This window comes from Macaca mulatta, chromosome 16 (genome assembly GCF_049350105.2).
Source record: "Macaca mulatta isolate MMU2019108-1 chromosome 16, T2T-MMU8v2.0, whole genome shotgun sequence".
Taxonomy (NCBI): Eukaryota; Metazoa; Chordata; class Mammalia; order Primates; family Cercopithecidae; genus Macaca; species Macaca mulatta.
Genome location: NC_133421.1, coordinates 14072340 through 14099669, shown reverse-complemented (window position 1 = coordinate 14099669; position 27330 = coordinate 14072340). Strand labels below are relative to the sequence as shown.

Here is a 27330-nt window from a genome sequence, read left to right as displayed (position 1 = left end):
AGTTATTAATAGTTAATGTTATTAGTATTCTTCTCCATGAATCTTTATGTTAATCATCTTTTTCTTGGGATACATTTCCAAAAGTGAAATTATTTGGTCCAAAAAATGATGATATTTGCGATTTTTGATACTTACTGGTGAAGTTCCTGCCAAAAAGATCGTATTACTTTGGTTCCCATCGCAGCTGGATTTGCAAGGTAGGACCTAGCTCAGACCTACCTAAAGGTATATTGCTTTCATTTTATTTGAAAGGCTCATGAATAAGCCAAAAAGGAACGAAACTAAACTGAACCAAAAATCCGAAGGAATTAATTTGTCTAATTTTTACTTCTTCAATTATTTGAAAAGATGAGCATTTTCCCATATTTGTTAGGTACTTGTATTCTTTATGCAAATCATCTGTTTGAGCCTTTCTCTAATTATTTTTTACTTATAGTAGTCATATTTCTCTTACTGATTTGTAAGAATTATTTACATATTAAAGACAACCATTATTTGTGTAGAGAATGTTACAATTTCACTTCTCTGATTATATATTATGTGCTTATATTTTCTCTTATATATAATTTCACTTTTTAAATTAATTTTTTTTTTTTTTTTTTTTTTTTGAGACGGAGTCTCGCTCTGTCGCCCAGGCTGGAGTGCAGTGGCGCGATCTCGGCTCACTGCAAGCTCCGCCTCCCGGGTTCACGCCATTCTCCTGCCTCAGCCTCCCAAGTAGCTGGGACTACAGGCGCCCACAACCTTGCCCGGCTAATTTTTTGTATTTTTAGTAGAGACGGGGTTTCACCGTGGTCTCGATCTCCTGACCTTGTGATCCGCCCGCCTCGGCCTCCCAAAGTGCTGGGATTACAGGCGTGAGCCACCGCGCCCGGCGTCTTAAATTAATTAATTATGCAATGAATCTATTTGGAATTAATTTTGGAGTATTGTATGTGCAGAGGTCGAATTCTACTCTTTCCAATTGGCTAGGATTCCTACTGATCTTAAGTGGTTTTTATCTGACTTATAACTATTTCTGTTACAACATTTGACACTTTAATATTTTACAGTCTAAAATTATTACAGCTTGGGCATCCACTTTTGGAAAGATGGAGTAGACATAGTCTTCCGTTTTCTTCCTGCTAGGTGCAACTAAAAATTCTGGATATTCTGTACAAAAGAAACAAAATAAGAGTCTCAAAGATGGAGAGGAGGGAACTGGCTAAAGGTGCCAAGAGCCAATGAACGACGCAGAGGTGGGGCCCCTCGGTTTTTTGTTTGTTTGTTTGTTTGCCTCATGTATCCCAAACTTGGAAGTGAAGAAACCAGCAACCCAGAAACACTAACAGGCGCACACACACACACACACACACACACGCACGCACGCGCGCGCGCGATCATAATGAAAGCCTGTTCTCATTAGCCAATGGACCAGAAAAGAGTCAACCTTGCAAGACAGAAAACTTTCAGACCATAACTTCCCGCTCCAGCAAAATGTCACAGACAAAACTGCAACTATACCCTATACTCTCCAGTCAAGACCAACTGAAGAACCCAGAGTACGTTGCCAGGTTAAAATACTCCTGTCAGCCGGTGTCAAAAGAAGCTTAGTACAGATTCAGGACTTTCATCCCCACTCCGTGGGTACAAGGCCACCTGCTCCCCTCTCCATGGTGTCAGTGGAGGCCATGTAAAGAGCAGTCATGAGGGCCGGGCGCGGTGACTCATGCCTGTAATCCTAGTACTTTGGAAGGCTGAGGAGGGTGGATCACCTAAGGTCGGGAGTTTGAGACCAGCCTGACCAACATGAAGAAACCCTGTCTCTACCAAAAATACAAAATTAGCCGCACGTGGTGGCACATGCCTGTAATCCCAGCTACTCGGGAGGCTGAGGCAGGAGAATCGTTTGAACCCGAGAGGCGGAGGTTGCGGTGAGTCGAGTTCGTGCTATTGCACTCCAGCCTGGGCAACGAGAACAAAACTCTGTATCAAAAAAAATAAAATAAAATAAAATAGTAATAAGGTGCCCTTCTTGCTGGGATAGTGTCAGAGAATGCCTAGTGGGAGCCTCGACTCCCATCCGCATCCAGAAGTTATGAGGAATCCTCTCCCTTGCCCGCCATGTGTCAACAGAAGAGAAGTTAGACCTTTCAAGTCCATCCACAGAAATGAGGCAGTATCCCCTTTCATTCACTAGAGTGGTGTCAGAGAAGGCCTGCTAAAATAGGATTTCAATACGATCCAGTGTTTTGTATCATGATGCAGAAGATATACTGGTTTCAATAAAAAAAAAAAATCACTTATCAAACCAAGAGCAAAGAACTTTTTAGCAAAATAGTAGAACATTTCAGGCGAGGCACAGCTCATGCCTATAATCCCAGCACTTTGAGAGGCCGAGGCAGGTGGATCGCCTGAGGTCAAGAGTTCGAGACCAGCCTGACCGACATAGTGAAACCCCATTTCTACTAAAAAATACAGGAATTAGCTGGGCGTGGTGGTGGGCTCCTGTAATCCCAGCTACGCGGGGGGCTGTGGCAAGGAGAATTACTAGAACCTGGTAGGCAGAGCTTGCAGTGAGCTGAGATCGTGCCACTGCATTCCAGCCTGGGCAACACAGCAAGACTCAGTCTCAAAAAAACCAAAAAACAAACAAAAAAAAAGAGAGAGATAATAATAATAGAACATTTCAACAAGGAAATATAAGATAAAAAACCAAATGGGAATTTTAGAACTAAAATATATAATAACCAAAATAGACAACTGAACAAATGGACTGAACAACAGAACTGAGAGAATAGAAGAAAGAATCAGAGAACTTGAAGACATAACAATAAAAACTATCCACTCTAAACAACAAAGAGAGAATAGATTGAAAAAAAAAAAAAGAAAGAACACAATCTCAAGTGCATATGGCTCTTTAATAAAGATGTAACATTAGTATGATTTGAGTTCCAGAAGAGGAGAAGAAAGACAGTGGAGCCAAAAAAGTACTTGAAGAAATAATGGCTTAAAATATCCCAAATTGACCAAAAAAGAAAAAATAAAAATAAAAGATGTAAGAAATCTACATCAAAGCACATCATAGTGAAACTTCTAGAAACTAAATGCAAAGAAAAATTTTTGAAAGCAATGAGAGAGAAATGACATATTGGCTATATGGGAAAAACAGTTTGGATAATGGTAGATTTCTCTTCAACAATCACAGAGGTCAGAAGAAAGTGCTGCAATATTTTTCAAATGTGGAAAGAAAAAAAAAAAAAAAACACCTATCAGCCCAGAATCCTATATCCAGAGAAAATATTCTTCAGGAATAAAGATAAAATCAAGACATAAGATAAAAGAGAACTAAGAGAATTTAAAACCCACAGATCTACCCTAAAAAATGACTCAATAAAGTTCTCTAAACATAAAGAACAGAATAAAACAAAGACTCAGAACATTAGAAAGGAAGAAATTATACATGAGCAAAAATATAGACAAGGACAATAGACTTTCTCCTCTTGAGTTTTCTATATATTGACAGTCAAAACACAAAGCTGTAACACTGTCTAATGTGGTTCTCAATCTATGTAGAGGAATTATTCAAGGTAAGTATTCAGACATACATCGGAGATATTGTAGGTTTGGTTCTAGACCAGTGCAACAGAAATAGAATACTCATTCTTCTCGAGTGTTCATGAAACATTTTTCAAAATAAATCACTTGCTAGGCTACAAAACAAGTCTTAACAATTTAAGATTGTAATTATTTCAAGTCTCTTTTCCAATCACAATGGAATGAAACTAGAAATAAAAAATAGAATAAAAACAGAAAAATTTACAAATGCATGAAAATTAAACAACACACTCTCAAACAACTATTGGGTCTAAAAAGAAGTCAAGAGAAAATTAGAAAATATTTTGAGACAACAAAAATGAAACACAACAAAACAAAACTTATGAGATGCATCAAAAACAGTACTAAGAGGGAAGTTTACAGCAATAAACACCTACATTATAACAAAGAAAGATCCCAAGTAAGCAACCTAACTATATCTCAAGAACTAGAATATAAGAATAAACTAAATACAAAATTAGCAAAAAATAAATAAATAAATAAAGATCAGAACAGAAATAAAATAGAAAATAGAAAACATTTTTTAAAAACTGACAAAACTATGAGCTGGTATTTTGAAAAAATAAATAAAACTAATAAAACTTTAACTAGATTGGCTAAGAAAAAAAGATAAAATATCAGAAATGAAAGAGGAGCCATTACAAAAGATTTCATAGAAAAGAATCATAAGAAACCATTGTACAAAATTATATGCTGACAAATTGGACAACCAAAAATAATTGGAGAAATTCCTAGAAACATACACTCTTCCAAGAGTGAATAAAGAACAAATAGAAAACCTAAACAGTCCGATAAAAAACAAGGAGATTGAAGGAATAATAATAATGATAATAAACTGTCAGCAAAGAAAAACCCAAGACCAGTAAGCTTGGCAGGTGAATTTTACCAAACAAATATAGAAGAATTAATACTATTGCTTCTTAAACTATTCCAAAAATAGAAGACAAGGGAACACTTTTAAAGTTATTCTAGGAAGCCAGCATTACTCTGATATCAAAGCTAGATGAAAGCACCTCAAGAAAAAAAAAAAACACACAACAAAACTATAGGCCAATAACCCCGACAAACAGACACAAAACTCCTCAACAGACTACAATCAAATTGAATATAACAGAACATTTAAAAAAAATTATACATCACAACCAAGTAAGATTTATCCAATGGATGTGAAGATGGCTCTACTTATGCAAATAAATCAAGGCGATATACCACATTAACAGAACGAAGGATAAAAATAGCATGATCATCTCAACAGATGCAGAAAAAAGTACTTGACACAACTGAACACTTCGTGATAAAAACTCTTAATAAGTTACATACAGGAGGAATTTACCTGAGCACAAGAAAGGCCACATTGACAAGCTCACAGTTGACGGCATATTCAATGGTTAGAAAGCTAACATCTTTCACTCTAAGATCTGGAACAAGGCCAGGATACCCACTCTTGGCACTTCTGTTCAATTACATAGTACAAGAAGTCTTTACCAGAGAATTAGCCAAAAAAAAAAAAGCATCCAAACCAGAAAGGAAGAAGTAAAATGATTTCTGTTTGCAGATGATGCAGTCATATATATATATATATGTATATATATATATATTTTAAATCCTAAAGTCTACATACACAGAGAGAGAGAGAGAGAGAGAGAGAGAGAAATTGTTGACTTACAGACATATTCAGTGAAGTGGAAGAAAATAAAATCAACATACAAAAAATTAGTTTCATTTCTATAGACTGAAAAAGAAATTAAGAAAACAATTCCATTTACAAATGCATCAAAAAAACCAAAATACTTAGGAATAAACTTAACCAAGAAAGTGAAAGACTTGTACTCTCGAAACTACAAAACACAGACAAAAATTTTTTTAAGATGCAAATGTAAATATTTTTCATGTTTATTGATTGGAGGAATTAATATTGTTAAAATGTTCTTCCTTCCTGTAGGAGATAGCTTAAAAACTTAAGAAGAGAAAATGTCCCTACTTCCCAAATCAATCAATAGATTCAATGCAATCTCCAACAAAATCCCAACGGCATTTTTGCAGAAATAGAAAAAGAAATCCTATTATTCATTTGGAAACACTAAAGACCCTTAAAGCCTACAGTAAACAAAACAGTGTGGCATCAAAACAGATATACAGACAAATGGAATAGAATGCAGAACCCAGAATGGAACCCAGGCATATATGGTCAACTGATATTTACCAAGAGTGCCAAGAATATACTATGGAAAAAAAGAATCTCTTTCATACATTGTGTTGGGAAAATCAGATATTCACATGGAAAAGAATGAAATCAGAGCACTATCTCATGACACATACAAAAATCAACTAAAGTGGATTAAAGACTTAAATATAAGACATGATACATAAAATATTAAAATAAAACATGGGAGGAAATCTTCTAGATGTTGGTCTGGGCAATAATCTCTTCTATAAAATACCAAGAGCACAGGCAAAAAAAAAAAAAAAAAAAAGCAAAACTAGGTAAGTGCAATTATATTAACTAAAAAGCTTCTGTATAGCTAAGAAAACCATTAGCAGAATGAAAAGGCAACCTGTGGAATGGAAGAAAATATTTGTAGACCATATATCTAATACGGAGTTAATACCCAAAATATGTAAGGAATTCCTACAACTCTATAGGAAAAACCCCAATAACTGATTCATGCTTTCTTGAATTGTACTGAGAAAGAAAAATCATGTTTGTTAAAATTTTCTTTATGTTTCTTATAGTTTATCTTCATTTATGTTTCAGAGTCTCTCCATAGGCCCCAGTTGGCTATTTTCTCTCTATGCACCTTTAAAAGAGAGTTTTATCTGTGTCCTGCATTTGTATAATTGAGGAGTATTCTTTTTGATTCCTCTTATGTGTTAAATGAATTCCTTTGGAATTCTGCAGTCCAGCAGCCTGAGGAGGTATGCAGTGAACTGCAAGTCAAGAACCTAGATCTGCATCATTTCTTTTCTGCTATGTGAGAAGCTGCTATGCTGTCTGCTGTATCTGGTCACTATACCCAGGACAAGCTCAGACCCTTTCCTGATGTGTCAGCCTCCTGTGTTTGGACAAGCCGTCCCCTCCCTGCCTGATCTCTGCTTGGCTGTGTGAACAACTGGGAGTCCTATTTCAGCTGTTTTCCAGTCCCTCAGCAACGGACATTTGCAATCTGAGTCCTACCTAACCTTGGGGTACCATTTGGCCCTGTTGGCCCCTCACTCTCTCCTTGTTGAAACTCTTTCCTTGCTTTCTGGGACTCTGATATTCCTCTGACTTGTCTTCTGTCTTCATGACTATTTTTCTCAGTATCATTTGACAACTCCTCTTGTTCAACCTGACCAGTACATGTTTTCACCTCACAAATCTGTCTTGGTGTTCTTTTTATTCACACTCTCACAGGGTGACCAACTACTGCAGTTCGTTCAAGCCTGAGAATATTCGCATGACATACGACTTTCGGTGCCAAAATCGAGAAAGTCTCAAAGAACAATGATTTGCTTACCCTCCCACACAAATCTTTGTTCCATTGGTTTCAAGTACCATTTGGATGTCAAACACTCTAAAATTTATTTTTCGGCCCAGACCTCTCTTCTATCTCATTTCCAGCTGTGTACTAGACATCTCTGTTTGAATGTTCCCTCCCACTCCAAAATATCTTCTACTTTCTCTAACTCAGGATACTTTACAGCATTTATCCAGTTGTCCTATCCATCACAGGGAAATGATCCCTGACTCTTCCATCTCCCTCAACTCTCATGTCCAATTAATCAACAAATTTTAGTAATTCTAATTTGATTTAAAAATGCTTTCATAAATGCCTCTCCATGGTCTCTTACCTAGAATACTGTTGCATCTTGTTAAACAGTGTGTAGTCCGTAGGATGTTTACGACTCTCCTGGTTCTACTCCATCCAGACGAATGTCGGTATTTCACCTCTCAGCTCCTTGGAGATAGTCATGTACTTTGGCCATAACATATCAGCAGATGTGACGTGGGACACTCTGCTGTGTGACGAGCTGGTGACTGATTTGCTCCATTTTCCTCTCCCTGCTATGGCACATAACAACCCTTCATGGTGGAAACTTGTCAGTCTGCATCCCCGCGTGAGGACAAAGTGTACCAGAATCCATGAAAGATGTGCAGCCTGAGTGAGAAAAACATTTTTATTGTTTGAGCCACTGAGATTTGGGGGATATTTATTACCATAAGACAACAAAACTTACACTGACAAATACATGTGGCCTCTGCAGCTTCCATGTTCGGCTGCTTCAAGCAATTTTCCACACAATAACCAGAACAATCTTTCATATTATATGAAAAATGGATTGGTCAATCCATGTTCAATGCTTTCTTATGGACTTAGGAAATACAGTTCTTTTTCTTTCTTTCTTTTCGTTTTTTTTTTTTTTTTTTTTTTGAGACAGAGTCTCACGCTGTTGCCCAGGCTTGAGTGGAGTGGCATGATCTCAGCTCACCACAACCTCCACCTCCCGGTTCAAGCAATTCTGCCTCAGTCTCCCGAGTAGCTGGGATTACAGGTGCCCGCCACCACGCCTGGCTAATTTTCATATTTTTAGTATAGATGGGGTTTCACCATGTTTGCCAGACTGGTCTCGAACTCCTGACCTCGTGATCTGCCCGCCTCGGCCTCCCAGAGTGCTGGGATTACAGGCATGAGCCACTGTGCCCAACTGGAAATACAGTTCTTAATGCAGGCTATCATGCCTTGTCTCTTTCCAGCTTCTCTCTGCTTGCACCTCTCTCTCTCACTCTTTTGCTCTCCTTCTGTCTCTGGTTCTCTTTGCTTCAGATATACTGCATTTCTTTCAAATGCTCTACTGCTACACTTTCTTTTACCTCAATACCTTCACAAATGTTTTGTTCATTCCTCCTCACTCACCTTAAGAGCAATTAATTTTCCTTTGAGTGTTCTCCTAAAAGTTACGCTTTCTAGCATAATTTTTGGACCCCAGAATTAAATTAGGCTTACCTGCCGTATGCTTCTGTGGCACTCTGCTATTTTTCATAGTAAAACCCAGTGTGCCTATCATTTACTTTTAAAAATTTCCCACTGTAAGCTCCGTGAAGCCAAGGGGCTCTGCATACCTTGGTTCTAACCCCAGCATCTGACAGAGTGCCTGGCACATAAGAGCTGACATAAGTATTTGTTAAGTCAATTGAATACATTAACAACAAAAATTCCCATTGCAGTGTCTGTTAACTAAAGTGTGTGCTGTGGGGATGAGACTTTTTCCCGAGGCTGGAGTATTTGGCACTTCTCTGCAATGTATTCTGCTCACACGTGCTGTTGCTGATGCCTTAAATGCTATTCCTCTCCTCCCCTACCACACACACAAATTTCGTTTTCCATTTTCTCTGCCCACTGCCTTGCTCTTTGCCTGACTAGTTCCCATCTATCCTTCAGGTCTCAGCTTAAATATAATTTCCTTGGAGAATGTTTCTCACAGTCTCCAGACCACATCAGACTCAGTCTTTTATACTGTCACGATAACAGACTCTTTTTCTTTTTTTATTTAACTTTTATTTTGAGTTCAGGGGTACATGCGCAGGTTTGTTACATAAGTAAACTTGTATCATGGAGGTTTGTTGTACAGATTATTTCATCACTCAGTATTAAACCTAGTACCCATTAGTTATTTTTCCTGCTCCTCTCCCTCCTCCATTCCTCCTCCCTTGTGTAGGCCCCAGTGTGTGTTGTTCCCCTCTATGTATCCATGTTTTTCATCATTTAGCTCCCACTTATAAGTGAGAACATGCTGTACTTGGTTTTCTGTTCCTGCATTAGTTTACTAAGGATAAGGGCCTCCAGGTCCACCCTTGTTCCTGCTAACGATATGATCTCATTCTTTTTCATGATTTCGTAGTATCCCATTGCGTATATGTACCACATTTTCTTTATCCAGTCTACCATCGATAGGCATTTAGGTTGACTCTATGTCTTTGCTATTGTGAATCGTGCTGCAATGAACATACACGTGCATGTGTCGTTATGATAGAATCATTTATATTCCTTTGGGTGTATACCCAGTAATGGGATTGCTGGGTCGAGTGGTGTTTCTGGTTTTAGATCTTTGCGGAATCACCACACTGTCTTGTCTTCCACAATGGTTGAACTAATTCATGCTTGCACCAACAGTATATGTGTTCCCTTTTCTCTGCAACCTGACTAGCGTTTGTTATTTTTTGACTTTTTAATTATAGCCATTCTGATTGACACTGATGCTTTTCATTGTAACTCTATGAAGTCATTTGGTTTGAGTTACCACTGCTGTCACCATTGATACAACCAAGCTCACTTCTGCTTTTACCATTGCCCCTAATAGTTACTGACTGTGCACCATGTACTGGACACTCTTCTGTGTCTTGCTTTACACAGATTAGCCACCTGTAGCCTCAGAATGTCATCTTAAAAGAGGATTGATAAGACCTTTGATTTGGAAATCAAATTTGCATTTTTACTTCAGAGCTTACACATTTTAACCAGTATATTGTATTTGGTTAATGTTTTTGACCCATACTGTGATTATTCTCCTTTGAATAACTGAATTTGTTTTATTCACATTTATTGTTATGTTATCTTTGTTTGGCTTCATTTCTGTAGTTTCATTTTGTATCAGTTTTCTGTTTTTACTCATACATTTATTTTAAAAAGTACTTATTGAGCACTGACAGTTATACCAACTATGATGTTAGATGCTGGGATACAGCAGTGAACAAAATAGAATTTCTGCCTTTGTAGAATTGACTTCTAGTTAGGAGAGGCGAAAAATTATAAGAATAACAACAAATAAATATGCAATGGTGGTGGTTAAGTGCTGTGGAAAAAAAATAAAGTAGGAAAATAGGAATAAGGAGCATGGTTATGGGAAGGAGTGCTGCTATTTATTTAGGGAGGTCACTTGGGGAGTTACGCTCATGTTTATTTTAAATGACTTCATTATAAATACTTCCTTTGTTTTCTTCTTTTGTGATGGGTATTTGTTTTGCTGTGTGTGTTTTCCATCTGATACATATGTTCATACAATTGTCTAACCATATGCATATGTCTTTATTTTTATCATCTTCAGACAGTAGCTGTTGATGGTTTCTATGAAAGGTGAGGAAACCAAAGAAATGATACTTTCTTTAGCTTCTCTCTTGCCCACGTCTGTCTGATTTTTTAAAGTTATGGCGTAAGATGGTCCCGTGAGACTCATGGGAATTATGATATGTGAGAAATTCAGATTATGAGACATCTCCTGGCAAGCACATTTATGAGCAACTCAGCCATAGTGAGTGCCACTATGCAGCCACGTTCTCAGTAGTATAGTTTGCACAGGTTTTAGTAAACCCTGGCAGGTCCATGATTTGCTGGTTTGTAGTGGTGATGATCTTGTGAATTATTTGCATCATTTGTACAGATTTTGGGGGTCATTTACTATTTATTTTATTTATTTTGAGGGGGAGTCGCACTCTGTCGCCCAGGCTGAAGTACAATGGCACCATCTCGGCTCACTGCAAGCTCCGCCTCCCAGGTTTATGCCATTCTCCTACCTCAGCCTCCCAAGCAGCTGGGACTATAGGCGCCTGCCACCACGCCCAGTTAATTTTTTGTATTTTTAGTACAGACAAAGTTTCACTGTGTTAGCCAGGATGGTCTCAATCTCCTGACCTTGTGATCCACCGCCTCAGCCTCTCAAAATGCTGAGATTACAGGCGTGAGCCACCGTGCCCAGCCTATTATTTATTTTTAATTTTTAACAATTTTCATGTCTTTAGAAACAGGGTCTTGCTCCTCCATCACCCAGGCTAGAGTTCAGTGAGCGACAGCTCGACAGCTCACTGCCACCTTGAACGCCAAGGGCTCAAAAGATCTTCCCGCCTCCCAAAGTACTATGATTATAGGCATGAACCACTGTGCCTGGCTTTATTTTTATTTAAATTAAAGATTCAATTACTCAAATATTGAGGCGATATGTTTTATTTGTAACTGAATGAAGTACAATGTTTTTCTTTTGATAATTCACTTTACAAGGAATCTTTTTTTTTTTTTTTTTTGAAATGGAGTTTCGCTCTTGTTGCCAAGGCTAGAGTGCAATGGTGCGATCTCAGCTCACGCAACCTCCACCTCCCGGGTTCAAGCAATTCCCCTGCCTCAGCCTCCCGAGTAGCTGGGATTACAGGCATGCGCCACCACGCCCAGCTAATTTTGTATTTTCAGTAGAGATGGGGTTTCTCCATGTTAGTCAGGCTGGTCCTGAACTCCCGACCTCAGGTGATCCACCTGCCTCAGCCTCCCAAAGTGCTGGGATTACAAGTGTGAGCCACCAGACCCTGCCTACAAGGAATTTTTAAGGAAAAGATTACCCTCCAAATAGAAAATTTCATTATGTTTTCTACTTTTTCAGCATTAATAAAAATTTATATTGTTTTCTGTGGCTATAGTTTTCAAAATTCTTTAAGTTGGTTTAACGAACATTTTCAATTTTTTTTCATGTCTTTTCATTTGTCTCTTGGAAATCTCAATTAAGTTATCAGATACTTTGTTTTTTTCCCACAAGGACTTATGGATGTTATGTTTATTTCGTTCATGCATATTTAAATATGTCCGTCTTGCTGTAAAATATTTGGTCCCATTCCTTAACTGAGGAGTTGTAGACATTGCTTTACAGAACTTTGAACCCTGTTCGACTCTTTCTTTTGCCCTATAGGTAGCTTTTAAAAATACATGTATTTATTTTGCTTGGTTATTTATTGAGAGGCTGGGGAGACATACAGAGGAGTTGCTGGATGTTATGGGATACTACCTCTAATCATGGAAGCCAAAAAATTTAATGGCTATGTTTTGATTGATCAGTTTTTCTTGGAACACAGTGTGATCTTTCAATCGTAAGATACGTATCTACCTTTGTTTTATAAAATATCTTCTCTCATATGTTTGGATATTTCATTTCTACTACATTTGTTCAGTTTCCTTTAGGGGGGTTCACAAATTCCATGCATATTTATTCACTATGTCTTATTTTCTCTGTAACTCTTTGGCTTTTCCACATGTTTTGTTCATTTCTTTCTAACTCAGCCTGTCCTTCATGTCTCTCTTTCTCAGCAATATTTATTTTAATTTCAGCATGGCTTTAGTTTAAAATTTTTTTTCTCTTCTGCATTTTCACCAGATCTCTCTCAGCTCACATTTATTTCTTTGTATTGCCTTATCATGCCTTCTTTGATCCCTATATCTCTTCTTTGAGCTCTGATTTTCACAGGCACCATCATCAATTCTTTGACTCTGGATAAATGTTTGTGTGCACTGTTGTTCTGCCTGCAGAGTAATTCTTCTGAGCTCTAGCCACCATCTGGCTTTTGTATGGCATGTTTCATTCTTCCATCCAGTTATATCCATGCATATTTCTCAGGCTGGATCTTTTCTGATTATTACTTATCTCTAAGTGGGAGAAGTTTTTGCCTGGGTAAAGCATTTGCTAAAAAATTGGAGGAGGAAGAGTACAGGAGGACATTTTACAGGGCACAAGGCACTCTTCCTCAAACTTTGGAGTGGGTTTCTGCTAACAGCTCAATTTCTTCCCACTTTCTCCAAGGAATGACTACATCGATCACCTGTGTGTAATAGGTAGTCGTACTTATGGGACGGGATTTAGTGTGTATCGCATTTCAGTCGATGGTGACTGCCACCTCTCTACCTCGCCATACAGGCCACTGGCTATTCACAATGATACTGTGTCTGTGTAATTTATCATCCAGCACCGGCTCTCCCTGTCACTAGATAACGTGGAATGGGACTTGGAGATGTTTCCAGGGCTCAAGCAGTCCCCACATCCAGACGTTCCAGCAAGGAGCCATTGGCTGGCCTTTTTAAGGTGATGGAACTGACATTTGCAGTACCGTGCCGCGGAGTATATTCACTCTTGATATTTGCCACCAATTTGATCCAACTTTCATTTTGTTTAGCAGCTGTATTTTGTAGTTTGTGGTTGCAGATGCTTCTCGGTTTCAAGAGGCTTTCTCTTCTATGTTTTTTTGTTCTTCTTATTGCCTTTATTTGATTTTAGGAAGGAGAATGGGAAAAAATGTTTTTACTCCATTGTTAATTGGACAGCCCAGTATCCTTTTTTTCCCCTCTGTATACTTTCATGGTTTTTCCAACCGGAGCTAAAAATATGAGGGTCATTGCCTCTCATCTGCACATATGTTTCCTCTCTTGTGCATTCTGGCAATGTACTGGCTTTGGACTTGATTCATGCCATTCTTTCATCCCCAAAATATGTATAGAGCCCTGATCAATATTTCGTGATTCTTGCACTCATAAAGTATACAGTCCAGAAGTAGGTAAACATCAACCAAGCAAACAAAAACATCCCACAGAATTAATGTAAAATTAGGAACTATACTAAATGATCTAGATGGACTACTCTCCAGTGAAAACTTCTGTGATAATGGAAATCTTCTGTACCTATGTGTTCAATAGGGTAGTCACTAATTGCATACGATTATTGAGCACTTTAGATGCACGCAATGTGCTGACAAACTGTATTTCAAATGTTATTTAAATTTAATTAATTTTCATTTGAACACCCACATGCAGGTAGTGACTACTTACTGAACAGTGCAATTCTACAGGGAAAGGACAAGGGGTATGAGATAGAACAACAGGGAGGAAGTTTAGTTAAGGGTGTTTCACAAGAAAGATGTTATGTTTTATTTGAGACATAAAAGGTAAGAAGAGGATATCTAGGTAAAGGATGTGGAAGAACATCACTAGAAACTGAAAGGAAAAAATGCATAGGCCTTGAGGGAGGAGAATATGTGACATGTACAGGAACTGAAAGAGAACCAGTGAGGAGGCAAATTGACGGAGGGAGAGGGCAGTGTAAAACAAAGTTCATTACCCAATGACATGGTTCAGGCACTCCAAATCCTATAACCCAGCATTAACTTTCTGCTGGGTTATCAGGGTTTGGAATGCCTGAACTCAGACTGAGCTCATACTACCCCAAAATATCCGAACTGTCTTATGGTCTACATGTATGTAAACATGGATTATATGTACAATTAGTTTTGAAATAAAGATATTTCCCCCACACTATGCAGTGTGCTGCTAATGAAAAAAATTTTTAAATATTGACAGGCTATATTAGAAAGTAAAAACTTTATAAATAGAATAAGAAAGAAAGGGGGAGGCTAAGGAATCAACAGTGAACTTCAGAAGGAAAAAGAGATTTGGATTCAGGTCATCTTTTTTCTATTTTTACATTCTCTCCAGTGATTGGTAGTATCACCTACGTTGTCAAATCAAAACAAGGCAACATTTTACTAAAAAGTGATCTGCGCTTTACGTATCCTATTCATTTGCACAGAGGACTTTCAGGGCAAAAAACAATTCTGTCTGATACTATACTGGTGTATGCATTTGCCCAAACTCATAGAATGTATGACAGCAAGAGTGAACTCTAATATAAACTACGGACCTGAGTGATAAGAATGTGCCAATGCAGATTCATCAGCAGTAACTAATGTGCCACTCCAGTGGAGAACAACAACAGGGGGTCAGGCTGTGCATGTGTGGACACAATGACTTGTAAGAAATCTTTGTGTTTTCCTCTCGATTTTGTTGTGAACTTACAACTTCCCTAAAAATAAAGTCTATTGAAAAAAACCAAAACAAACAGAAAAGCCAGCTTTACGGGTGATGGATACATTTATTATCTTAATTGTATAAGATACATTTTGTGATGGTTTTACAGCATATACCTATGTCAGAACTTACCCAATAGTGTACCTTAAATATGGACAGTTTATTATGTTTCAATTATATCTCAAAGTGTTTTTTTTAAAGTGATCTGTCATCAAAATGGGCTTATACATATGTTCATTTATGAGGCTTTCATAAGCTGATCTCTGGATGTAAAGTGATAAAGGCAAGTGAAGATCATGAGGCTCTTGTCCTGTTCAAAATATCTGTGGGCTCCTATGACTTGATCTGGACAAGGACAGAGAAGAAGGACAAGGAAGAAGCTGTGGTCATCAGCTTGTTCAGCTTCAAGCTTCACAGTAAATTTCAGGCTGGGTTACCAATGCAGAGTTCCAAGGGGCCGGCAGAGGTATACTTGGGGCCAGATTGAGGGAGGGAATCTAAGAGTCCTGGAAGGACAGGGCTTCTGTCAATGAAGTGTCTGGGTGCCATGGCTCACTCTCTCTTGACTGGGAAGGCCTGGCCTTGAACCCCTATTTCCTGCTGTTTCTACTCCCTCTTCCATTTAACTGAGTGGTTTTTTAAACCAAACTTGGTGCTTGTGAAGCAGGATATTTCCCTGACCCCATTCGTGGGTGGAAACTGGAGTGCATGGGTGCCAGCAGGGGCCAACTCCACTCACTCACTGCTCCACTGCTTGCAGGAGGGGGAGCACAGGTGATCAGGTGCAGGAGCCAGGGTGAGCACTTTTGGGTGCTGGCAAGAACGAACTCCATACTGGCCCCATGGCAGCATCTGGGGGAAGGTGTCCACAACCCCCAAAGCCCAAGAAAAAGTGTTAGAGTACCCTTTTAGCTTTGCTGTCTGCAGACAGCTTAAGTATTAACAGCTCAGCGGAGGGTCAGTGTGACAGCCTTTTGCACCCACACTCGTGGTACCGAGTTCTTGTCCAGCATCCAGGAGGAATGAGGTCACAAGAACGAATTGAAGGTAGTAAATGCAAGAGATTTTATTGTTGATGACAGTGGCTCTCAGTGGGAAGGGGAGCTGAAAAGGGGATGGAGTGGGAAGGTAATCTTCCCCTGAAATCCAGCTGTCCCTGGCCAGACTCCTCTCTGAAGCTATACCATCAAGCTGTCCCTCTGAAGTCAAGCCACCTCTCTCCAACCTCCAACAGTAGTCTCTGATGTCCAACTGCTTCTCCTGTCAGTGCTGGCTGAGCCTGGGGTTTTTTATGGGCACAGGATGGGGGTGGGACAGGGCACGGTTGGTCTTGGAAAAGGAAACATTTGAGCAGGAAAACAGGAATGTAAGTTCTCACTTTGGGCCACAGTTCCAGGCTTAAGGGTGGGGCCCTCATCAGAGACTGGTCCACTTCTGCCTAGAATTTCCCTGCCTCCTGTCCCTATCACTTGGGCTGTCACTTCTATTGGACTCATTGAGAGTCCTGTTTGTCTCACGTATTCTCTAGATAAACCAATTCCCATTGTAGTAAATGCATGATGGGCTTATTGGAGATCAACAGGTGGGTGAATGTTTTCATCTTGACTTCCTAGAGGGTGGGAAGTCCCACTCTCAGAAAGCTTCCCAAAATAAGGTACAACCATTCTAAGGTGTCCTAAGCGGCCATTATTAATGATAAAGAAGGCTCAAATATAGTGAAAGAGAAAGAGTTCTCAGATTTCTCCACTTTGACTTCAAGGCAATTCTGTACATCTATTTATAGTGCATCTAATTTTATAGGGATCAATGACAGATCCAAACCTTAAACAGGGATGTAGAAAGTTCTAAGGTAGGAAGGAAGAAAGGAGAGAAAAGGATGGTTATGGGGCACAGAAAAGAGGAGACAGGGAGGGAACAGCTGAAAGAAAGGGAGGGAGGGAGAGAGTCAGATACTAGGTAAGAAAGTGGGGAGATGCCAGGGATGAGAAGAGGAAGAGGCCGTGGGATAGAGGTGGGGACGGAGGTGGGGTAGGACTGGAAGTCAGACAGAAAGAGTGAGCAAGGACACAGAGTGGATTTGAGCTGATTCCTGCTGTCTGGCATGAACTGCTCCTGTCTGCTGACGATGTGAAGTGGTTGTGGGTTCTTATCTCGGCTCTTTGAACAGCAATCACCTCTGGAGCCACTTAGAACAAATCTTTTCTTGCTTTGAGAAACAGCGATGTGCTTTTGTTTTCAAGCTTTGGAATATAAATTTTGAGGTGCAGATTTATTTTCTTAAGGAAGTTTGTACATCATAGAAAGAACAGAGACTTTTTTTCAGGATCTCTGCACTGGCAGTTATTATACAAACGATGGTGGACAAATTCCCTGGACCCTGAGGCGCTGCTTCATAATTATTCTTTGAGAGAGGTAGACAGACTGTTCTAGAATGCCTGCAGGCTGTCTGTAATTCAGTATTTTATTTTCAGTGTTCCAAGCCCTGTAGGTACAAACTAAATCTAAAATTGGGGGAGCAAGTAGGTCTGCATTGTGTTAGAATGATGAAGGCAGAAAGAAGTCTTTTGGGAATAAACCATTCACTGCTCCTGCTCTTCAACCCTCCGAAGGCCACGCCCCCCCTACCATGGCCAGGGGTGTAACTGTCTACACAGAGCTTCTAGGTCCCACCTGCCCAGGGGTTGGGGCTGGGGCTGGGAATTCCCACGTTCTCACAGTTAACTGCCAAGTCAGCGTCTCCTAAGCACACACAATGATCACTCTGAAGAAAAAAAAAAAAAAAAAGAAAATGCTAGCATTCTTCTCTGTAAGTAAGAAATGAAGACACTGCGGAGGGAAAACACCAATATGGGAAAACAAACTTTGTTTTCCTCAGGTTGAATGTATCTCCATATATTAAACCGAAATAAAAAATGTCAGAAGACACTTTCTGCTAGTTCAATTCAATTTTTGGAATTATCCTGACCATAATGACATTCGTCAAACGCGAGGATAGTTTTTTTGGTTTTAGGCACTAATGCTCACTTTGCATTAGATCTATCCTTTCTGAATAGGCGATGACATAATGGTCATAAATAACATCATATTGCTTTGCAAATGCAGTTGTTTTTTGTTCAAAGGGATTCTGCTCATTTAAAAACATAAATCGAATGAGTACTTGGCTTCTGTCGGTAGTCTCAGTAAAGTACTACTGATAACACTAATGCAGTTCAGATAATAGTAATCATTTATTGTTTCAATATGTACTGTTTAAACGTAACTGTGTTTACAGGGTTGAAAGGAAACTTGGAAGCAAAATAATCCTCAAACGTTTGAAATCCAGTTGAAAAGACAAGATAAGATAGTAATTAATTAGTCGGTTAATTAATCAATTAATTCATTTGTGCACCAAATGTTTATTGCCAGACACTTTGTAAAGTACTGTGGATATGAGCAAAAATAGACTTGATCTTTGACCTTGGGAAATCTTTAGTCTAGTGTGGGAGAGAGACAGGAATCAAATAACCATAGCAACAGATATAAAATTAAACTGCGAGAAGGGCCTTAGCCTGTGTTTGAGAGTGTAAACTTGTAATTACTGCCTCATATTTGTGTGAGGGTTTGTAAAGCATTAAGGCATGAGAGTAGCCTTTATCTGTTTCAGATGTGTCACCATGAAGGGGTGAGTTAATTCCTTTAGTAAACAAACATGTATTGTTTTAAAAAATGCCTGTGAGATTAGAAGTCTAAGAGGTCATTGGAAAAGCCAGAGTCTGCATTTAGAGCAAAGATTTGAAAGTGAGAAGACTCAGCATGTCCTCAAGGATCAGTTTTGCAGACGAAGGGGCCAGGCAGTAACATGTGTGGCAAGAGAGAAGGAACGCATGTGTGATGGGGCCAGATTGTCAGAGGGCTTGAAGGCCAGACTCAACCCTTGTGCCTAGAGTCTAAAGGTTCATGGTTCCCAAACCCAGTGATCTCACATCACTTAGATAATTTTTTTTAAGATACAGATTGCCAGGTTTCAGATTAACCTAGTCCTTCTCAATCTGGGACAAGACACTTGGCAATTGCTTTAAAAGGTAGTGGATTGGCCAGGCGCAGTGGCTCACGCCTGTAATCCCAGCACTTTGGGAGGCTGAGGTGGGCAGATCACAAGGTCAGGAGATCAAGACCATCCTGGTCAACATGGTGAAAACTCGTCTCCACTAAAAACACAAAAATTAGCTGGGCGTGGTGGCGCACGCCTGTACTCCCAGCTACTCAGGAGGCTGAGGCACGAGAATCACTTGAACCTAGGAGGCGGAGGTTGCAGTGAGCCGAGATTGCGCCACTGCACTCCAACCTGGCGACAGAGCGAGACCCTGTCTCGAAAAATAAAATAAAATAAAATAAAATAGAGTGGATCGTAGAAAATTTGAGATGTAATAAGGCCAAAAGATGAGAAGACAGCTGCCACTGACAACAAAGTTGTTGCTGACAGTGAGGGCAGGCCACACCACACAGGGCCAGGTGCAGAAGCACCTCGATCGGTCAGGAGTCTGGGGAGTGGGGATTGTGGGTAAGAAGCTTTCTTGTGGTTCCTGCAGCAAGGAACAGGTGAGGCAGAGTAAGCAGATTCATGATTGGCTAGTTTGGATAATTTCAGTGGCTCTGGGGCACAGGGCTGTCCCTAGTTGTCTGGCCCCTGGCCCTGGGGTTATTAGGGCAGGTGGAGAGTGGCCTGCAGTGTGACAGCCCAATAGAGAAAGTGGTTGTTGTGTGGGCTCCAGATGGGTTGGTTTGTATTTGAAAATCATATTTACAGATGAGTTGTTTGTTATACCTAGGAACTGGCTAACTGGGAAGAGCAGCCTTCCAGGGTGAGCAAGGCTCCAGGTATCAAAGCCTCAGAATACAGAAAATAAAAGACGTGATTAATATCACAATTTCTGGGAATATTTTTGGTTGTTACAACTAGTGGGGAAGCTACAGACCCCTAATGAGTGGAGGCCAGGACACTGCTAAACATCCCACCAGACACAGAGCAGACCCTGCTATGAGGAATTGTGTAGCCCCTAGTCTCAATAGCTTGAAAGTTGAGAAACCCTGAAAATTTGCAAAGTCCCCAAAGACAATCCAGGAATCTATATAATTTTGAAACTCCTGAGAAGATTCAGAAGATGACTTGATTTGGGGATCATTGGTATAGACAGTTGGGAGCCACTGAAGGGTTTTGAGCAAGAAAGTGGTTTGGGGTTAAAGTTTCCAGAAAAAAAGTCAGATGTATTGATGTAGTGAATATACAAGAACATGGATGAAAAAGCGTGACATCAACTTCAGGGCCACACAAACTCCGGGGCAGGAAGAAGAGGAATGGGATCAGTAGGGTGACAAATGAGGTTTCAACTTCATCTTTAAAATTTTGCTTCTTAATTAGAGATTCAAAGCACATTTGGATAAATGTTATCGTTTAATGATGTTGGAGATTGGGTACGTGGATAATTATGATATTATTTTTAGTACCACTGAATCTTTGAAAATTCCTGTAATAAACACTTTAAAAAGTCATGCATATGGGACATCTAGCACTGACAAAAGAGGAGATAAAGAAGTTGAAAGTCCACAGACTGGTGGGAGAGAAACATATTTTCTCATCAGAAAACTCATTCCATCTTTACACAATTCTGACTGCAGGAAAGATACAGCTTTTCTGTATTTCAATATATGGAGAGGGCTACAACTGTCCCCAAGTACTGTCCAATTTCTGAGTCTTCTGTGTTCCACGGTCCTCACTACGGAACTTGTCATACGGGTGGCTTGGTCCATGAGACAGGAACTATGTCTTATTTTCATTGTATCTACACAGCTTAGCACAGTTCTTAGTCAACAGAAGACATGTAATGCATATTTATTGAACATCTAATCTCTCAGTAGTTTCCCCCCTACCCTTCTAAAGTAGTAGGGTTGCAGACTGCATTCTTGGATGTTTTACCTAAGAAACAGAATGTTCAGGCCGGGCGTGGTGGCTCATGCCTGTAATCCCAGCACTTTGAGAGGCCAAGGCGGGCGGATCATGAGGTCAGGAGACTGAGACCATCCTGGTTAACACGGTCAAACCATGTCTCTACTTAAAAAAATACAAAAAATTAGCCGGGCCTGGTGGCGGGCGCCTGTAGTCCCAGCTACATGGGAGACTGAGGCAGGACAATGACATGAACCCGGGAGGTGGAGCTTTCAGTGAGCCGAGATTGTGCCACTGCACTCTAACCTGGGTGACAAAGCAAGACTCCGTCGAAAGAAAGAAAGAAGAAAGAAAGAAAGAAAGAAAGAAAGAAAGAAAGAAAGGAAGGAAGGAAGGAAGGAAGGAAGGAAGGAAGGAAGGAAGGAAGGAAAAGAGAGAGAGAGAGAAAAAGAAAGAAAGAAAGAAAGAAAGAAAGAAAGAAAGAAAGAAAGAAAGAAAGAAAGAAAGAAAGAAAGAAAGAAAGAAAGGAAGGAAGGAAGGAAGGAAGGAAGGGAATGTTCTACTGCCTTTCTCCCCTGAAAATGTTGAATCCCATTAATGGGCAAAATTTCTGTGTATTCTCAGAATGATAGATTCTGAGAGTGAGTGGTACATGACATTTTGTATAAGAAATGTCTGTTTGGAAAGAAATAACCATCTACCCTTTAATCATGTAGTGTCAAGGGATACCTCTTCTATGACTGTAATTTTTCTCACAGGACATAATGTATGAAAAGTGCTTTGCAAATGTTATATGAATCTAAGGTGGTAGTTGCGAGTCTACGCTCACGTATCCCAAAGCATGTATTATGGTTCTAATTTTACTTGGTAGTTTGAGCGATAATTTGATTTGAGTCTGCCTTTCCTTCTAGAATGTAAGCCCTTTAGGTTTGCTCATGGTAGCATCCATCACATTTAGCACAGGGCCTGAGGAAGTAAAGTAGACTTAACAAGAAAGAACCAGGAAAAGCATATGAAAAATAGAAAGGATGAGAGCAGATGTTAAGAAGAATGCCTAAAATAAAATATGTAACAATAAAGACTATAGTCTTGAATTATAATTCCGAAATTTCAATTTTGTTTTAAAAATTCAATGCCATGCCTGTAATCCCAGTACTTTGGGAGGCCCAGATGGGCAGATCACCTGAGGTTAGGAGTTCGAGACTAGTCTGGCCAACATGGTGAAACCCCGTCTCTACTAAAAATACAAAAAAGTAGCCAGGCGTGGTGGCGGACACCTGTAATCCCAGCTACTTGGGAGGCTGAGGCAGGAGAATCACTTGAACCGAGGAGGCGGAGGTTGCAGTGAGCTGAGATTGCTCCGCTGCACTCCAGCTTGGGCGACAGGGCAAGACTCTGTCTCAAAAAGAAAATTGAATGCATGCTTTTCATGAAATTATTAGTTGGTACTCATTGAGCATTTTCTATATGTCAAATACTACACTATTTGTTTTTATTGTGTTATTCTATTTAATCTTTTGAAACAACTATTAGAAGCATGTATTAATGTTATTTTTCTTTAAAGAAAACACATCTTAATCAAAATGACGCAGAAAAGTTAAAAGTAACATTGATAGTTAAAGCCTTACTCATAAACACTCAAAGAAAGATGAGTGCAAATATTTATATTGGATCAAAATGCAAGACACAAAATGTTACTTTAAAAAAGGGAGTCATATTTCAAAAGGCACACTTCACTATGAAAATATATCTCATACACATAACTGAACAACATCACCTCAAAGTACACGAAGAACACCAATTAAAAATACAAGGAGAAATATATAGAAACCCAATAAAATAATTTGCCACTCTTGGTTTCTAAAAGATACAAAAAGTCACAAATAATGAAGATTATAATGAATTTAAGAAAGCTAATGAAAGTACTATAATAGACATTGGTAGTACAGACTTGAGCCCTAAAAATGGAATTCATTTTATTTAAAAATACACATTAAACATTAATATAAACTGATCACATATTTATTTACAAAATAAACCTTAATGTATTTCCCAAAGCAGAAATTTTGTAATAGCAGGATCTAAACATACTGTGGCAAAAATATATATAAATTACCGATGCCAGTTTAAATGAAACAAACCCAAACTCATAAAATGAAGATAATGTCCCAAATAAATAGCTTTTCTAACTATGAGAGGAAAAGCTATAATTCAGAATCACTTCGAAAATATTGATGAGAAGGCTGCTCATGAAAAACTATGCAACATTGCCACAGTTGCACTCACGAGCAATTGCACATAAGATATTATATCTTATTATTATTAAGATATTATAAATATCTTATTATTATTATAGTGATTATTATATAATAATATTATATTATATTAATAAATATCTTATTATTAATAAGAAAAGGTGAATATTAAATAAGTATTTAACTAAGATATGAGAAAAGAATGGCATAATAAGTGCTTTAGGAAAGCAGGAAAGAGAAAATGGAGAAAGAAGCAGAAATTCATTGGCAAAGAAGAAAGTCTTAAAATTTATTTAAAAAATCTGAGATCTGGACCTTTGTAGTACCATATCTGAACCAATAACATAAACAAACTTTACAAGTCTAACTAAAAATAAAAAAGAAAACACAAATATACAAAATTAGTTACAAGAGAATGATGCTATAGATAAGAAAGAGTGTAAAAGCACTGCTAGAGAATACTGAGTGCTGCTCTGTCCTAATAAACCTGAAAATCTCAATGAAAGGGATGATTTTCTAGGAAAATATAAATGACCAAAATTGACTCAGGGTGGAGCAGTAAACCTGAACAGAAAAAAATAACTGGGGAAGACATTGAAAGTGTTGTCAAAGGCTTACCTCCAAAAATGGCTCTGGCTCAAATGTTTTTATGAACAGCGTTTTTCCAAGTTGGAAGAACAGATCATTCTTCTGCTCTATAAAACCGAGAGGATAGAAGATCCAAAGCTTCCTCATTGGTTTTATGAAGCTATCCTAACTCTGGCTCTAAAATGACAGCACTAGCACAAGAGAGGGAAAACGCAAACTATCTTCCCATTTGTATAATCAGAAAGAAGACAGAAAGAAGCTGAATCTGATATTATGTCAAAAACATCATATCCCGTGGCCAAGTTGCATTTTTTTCTAAAGAAAGAAAATTAGGAGAGCTACTATTAAAATATATAACATAAATAGGCCAGAGAAAAATATTCTATAATCACCATAATAAAAATGTATTAAATATTAATAAAATAATAATTAATAAAAATGAAATATTAATATTAGAAAATTGGGAAAAAGGTAATTCTTGACATGAGATGCAAAATCTATTTATTTTAAACCACTGAAGATTATATGCAATGGTGAAACAACAGAAGAGTTTCACAGAAGTGTCAGATACGTATCTTCCATCACTACGATTATGCAACATTTCTTGGAAGTTCCAGTCAAGGTAATAAAACAAACAGCTCTAACAAGAGGGGTCGTCAATGGCGAAAAGACAACATTGTCATTTTCAGGTGATATATGATGTTTTTTCATTTTTTTCCCCTTGGAAAATCAAGATAGGCAGTAAAAATCTATTCAGACTAGTGAGTTACACAGAAAGCTGGCTAAAAACAAAGTAAACAAGAACCAGCCACCACCACAAAAGCCACAATAACTCTTTTAGACATTTCAAAACCCAAAGAGCATTTTTTAAAGAAAAGAGATTTTATTCAAGAAAGTATACATAATAACTAGGAACAAGCTAAAAAATCAGGATCTGTGTTAAAAAATGCTCCAAGATATTATCAAGATATATTAAAATGGCACAAAAGTGAAATAAATGTTATTACTAGAAGGAAAGACATTGGTTATAAATGTAATTATTTCCTAAATAATATGTAAGTTTAAGATATTTCCCAATTAATTTCCTAATGATGTTATTTTGTAACTCGAAAAAGTGATTTTGAGGAGTATTAAAAAACATAGAGGAATGAAGATGGATAATTGCAGGATTTAAAAGAAGAGTTCTGTAGAGACCCTGCTAACATGTTTATAAAATTGCAATAATCAAAACCATATGATAGTGTCTAAGACAGATAAAGGAATGAAATAGAAAGCAACCAAAACACATATGACAGAAGTAACTTTTTAAATAATTGGAGGAATGATGCATTCGTTAGTAAATATTACTAGGAAAATTGGTTGTTAGTTCTAAAATCCAATTATGTATGTTATAATGACAAAAATTACACTTACAAAATAAACCCCAGATGGATCAAATATTTGAATGAAAAAATTACTACAATTATGGCAGGCTAAAAGAAAATATGAATATTAAAGACAGAAGCAAGTCTTAAGTAAAACTCTTTAAAGTAAGAGACAACTAAAAAATTAGTTTAGGTGTAGAAAAATTAAAGACATCAAAAGCACTATAGAATTAAATGCTAAGGCCACATTGGGAATAACAGAATACGTATGATAGACAAAGCATTACTGTTCTCACTATAGAAAGTATATATGTGTGTATGCATGCATGTGTATTTATATGCTATTTATATATATTTATACACACACACACATATACCAAAGAGTAAAGGGCAATTACTGTTAACCAAAAATTGCCAGTTTACAAAAAAGCAAATTTTTAATATGAAAAAATTCAATCTCTATAGTTATAAAAAAATACAAATGAAACAATCTAAGTTGTCAACAGACCAAAGGTAAGGATAAAATATTTCATCTGTGTTTCTCAGTGTGAGATGAGCATTCATAAACTAAAGCAACAGTGGGAAAGTGGGTAAAGCCACAGTCGAGGGTAATTTGACAGCTTCATTGGAGTTTGACGGTGTTGGTCCCTCCTTTTTATTTTCTGAGGGTGAAACTTTATTACCGAATTTTTCTGTGCTGCATTTTTCTCCTCTCTACTACGAGGAAAACAATAGTAGTGACCTTTAATACAAGAGTCAAGTGAGTAACAGGACTCCCTCTGACCCGGCATCTTCACTTCCAGATGCTCTGAGAACTCCTGTGCTTGCTTGTCTAATTCACAGAGATCGTCAACCAGAGGTGACACCACTCCAGAAGCAAAACAAAACAAAAAGTAACAAGAAATTTCAACTCATTAAAATATTAAACACATGCAAATGCAAAAGTGAATGAGGCCCCAGAAGAGATAGGCTCTGAGTGCAATTAGGCTAACAGCTAGAGATTAGATTCTAATTCAGGCTCCACTAATTAGGCATGAGATTTCAGCAAGTCACAAGACCTCACTAAGCCTCAGTTTCCTCATCTGTGAGATGGGCCTGGGGGTAGGAGATGAAGGTAATAACGAATTAATAATTATTAATTAATAGTAGATAATTAATCGTTAATTAATTAGTAATTAATAGTTAAGTGATTAATAATTAGGTAATTAACATAATAATGTTACATATTTAAAATAGTGAAAGGGATGGAGTAAGTGCTCAGTAAATGTTAATACTTAAACAAAAATCTTAACCACTAGGAAGAGCAGTTTGGACATTCCTCAAAAAACTAAAAATAGAGGTACTATGTGATCCAGCAATCCCACTGCTGGGTATATACCCCAAAGAAAGGAAATTAGTGTATCAAAGGAATTTCTGCATTCCCATGTTTATTGCAACACTGTTCACAGTAGCCAAGATTTGCAAGCAACGCGTGTCCATCAACAGATGAATAGATAAAGAAATTATGGTACTCATACACAGTGGAGTACTATTCAGTCATAAAGAAGAATGAGATCCTGTCATTGGCAACCACATGGGTGGAAATGGAAGTCATTCTATCAAGTGAAATAAGGCAGGCACAGAAAGACAAACTCTGCATGTTCTCACTCATTGTGGGAACTAAAAATGAAAGCAATCAAACTTATGAAGATAAAGAATAGCAGGATGGTTACTGGAGGCTGGGGAGGGCAGTGTAGGGTGGGAGGAAGTAGGGGTGGTTAATGAGTAAAAAAATGTAGTTAGAAAGAATAAAACCTAGTATTTGATAGCGCAATGGGGTGACTATGGTCAATAACAATTTAATGACACATTTAAAAATAACTAAAAGAGCATATAATTGGATTGTTTGTAATAGAAAAGATAAATGCTTGAGGGGATAGATATCCCATTTACCATAATGTAATCATTATGCATTACAT

General features: G+C 38.2%; 1 protein-coding gene across 2 annotated transcripts in view; it reads right to left on the bottom strand.

Moving 5' to 3' along the window:
* The window catches only part of MYOCD (myocardin), a 218657-nt gene that overhangs the window by 170325 nt on the left and 21002 nt on the right, over positions 1-27330 (bottom strand). For both annotated transcript variants that reach the window (XM_077970382.1, XM_077970384.1), the window contains exon 2: positions 7429-7736. The gene's annotated coding sequence lies outside the window, so the exon portion shown is untranslated. The remainder of the gene's footprint in view (positions 1-7428; positions 7737-27330) is intronic.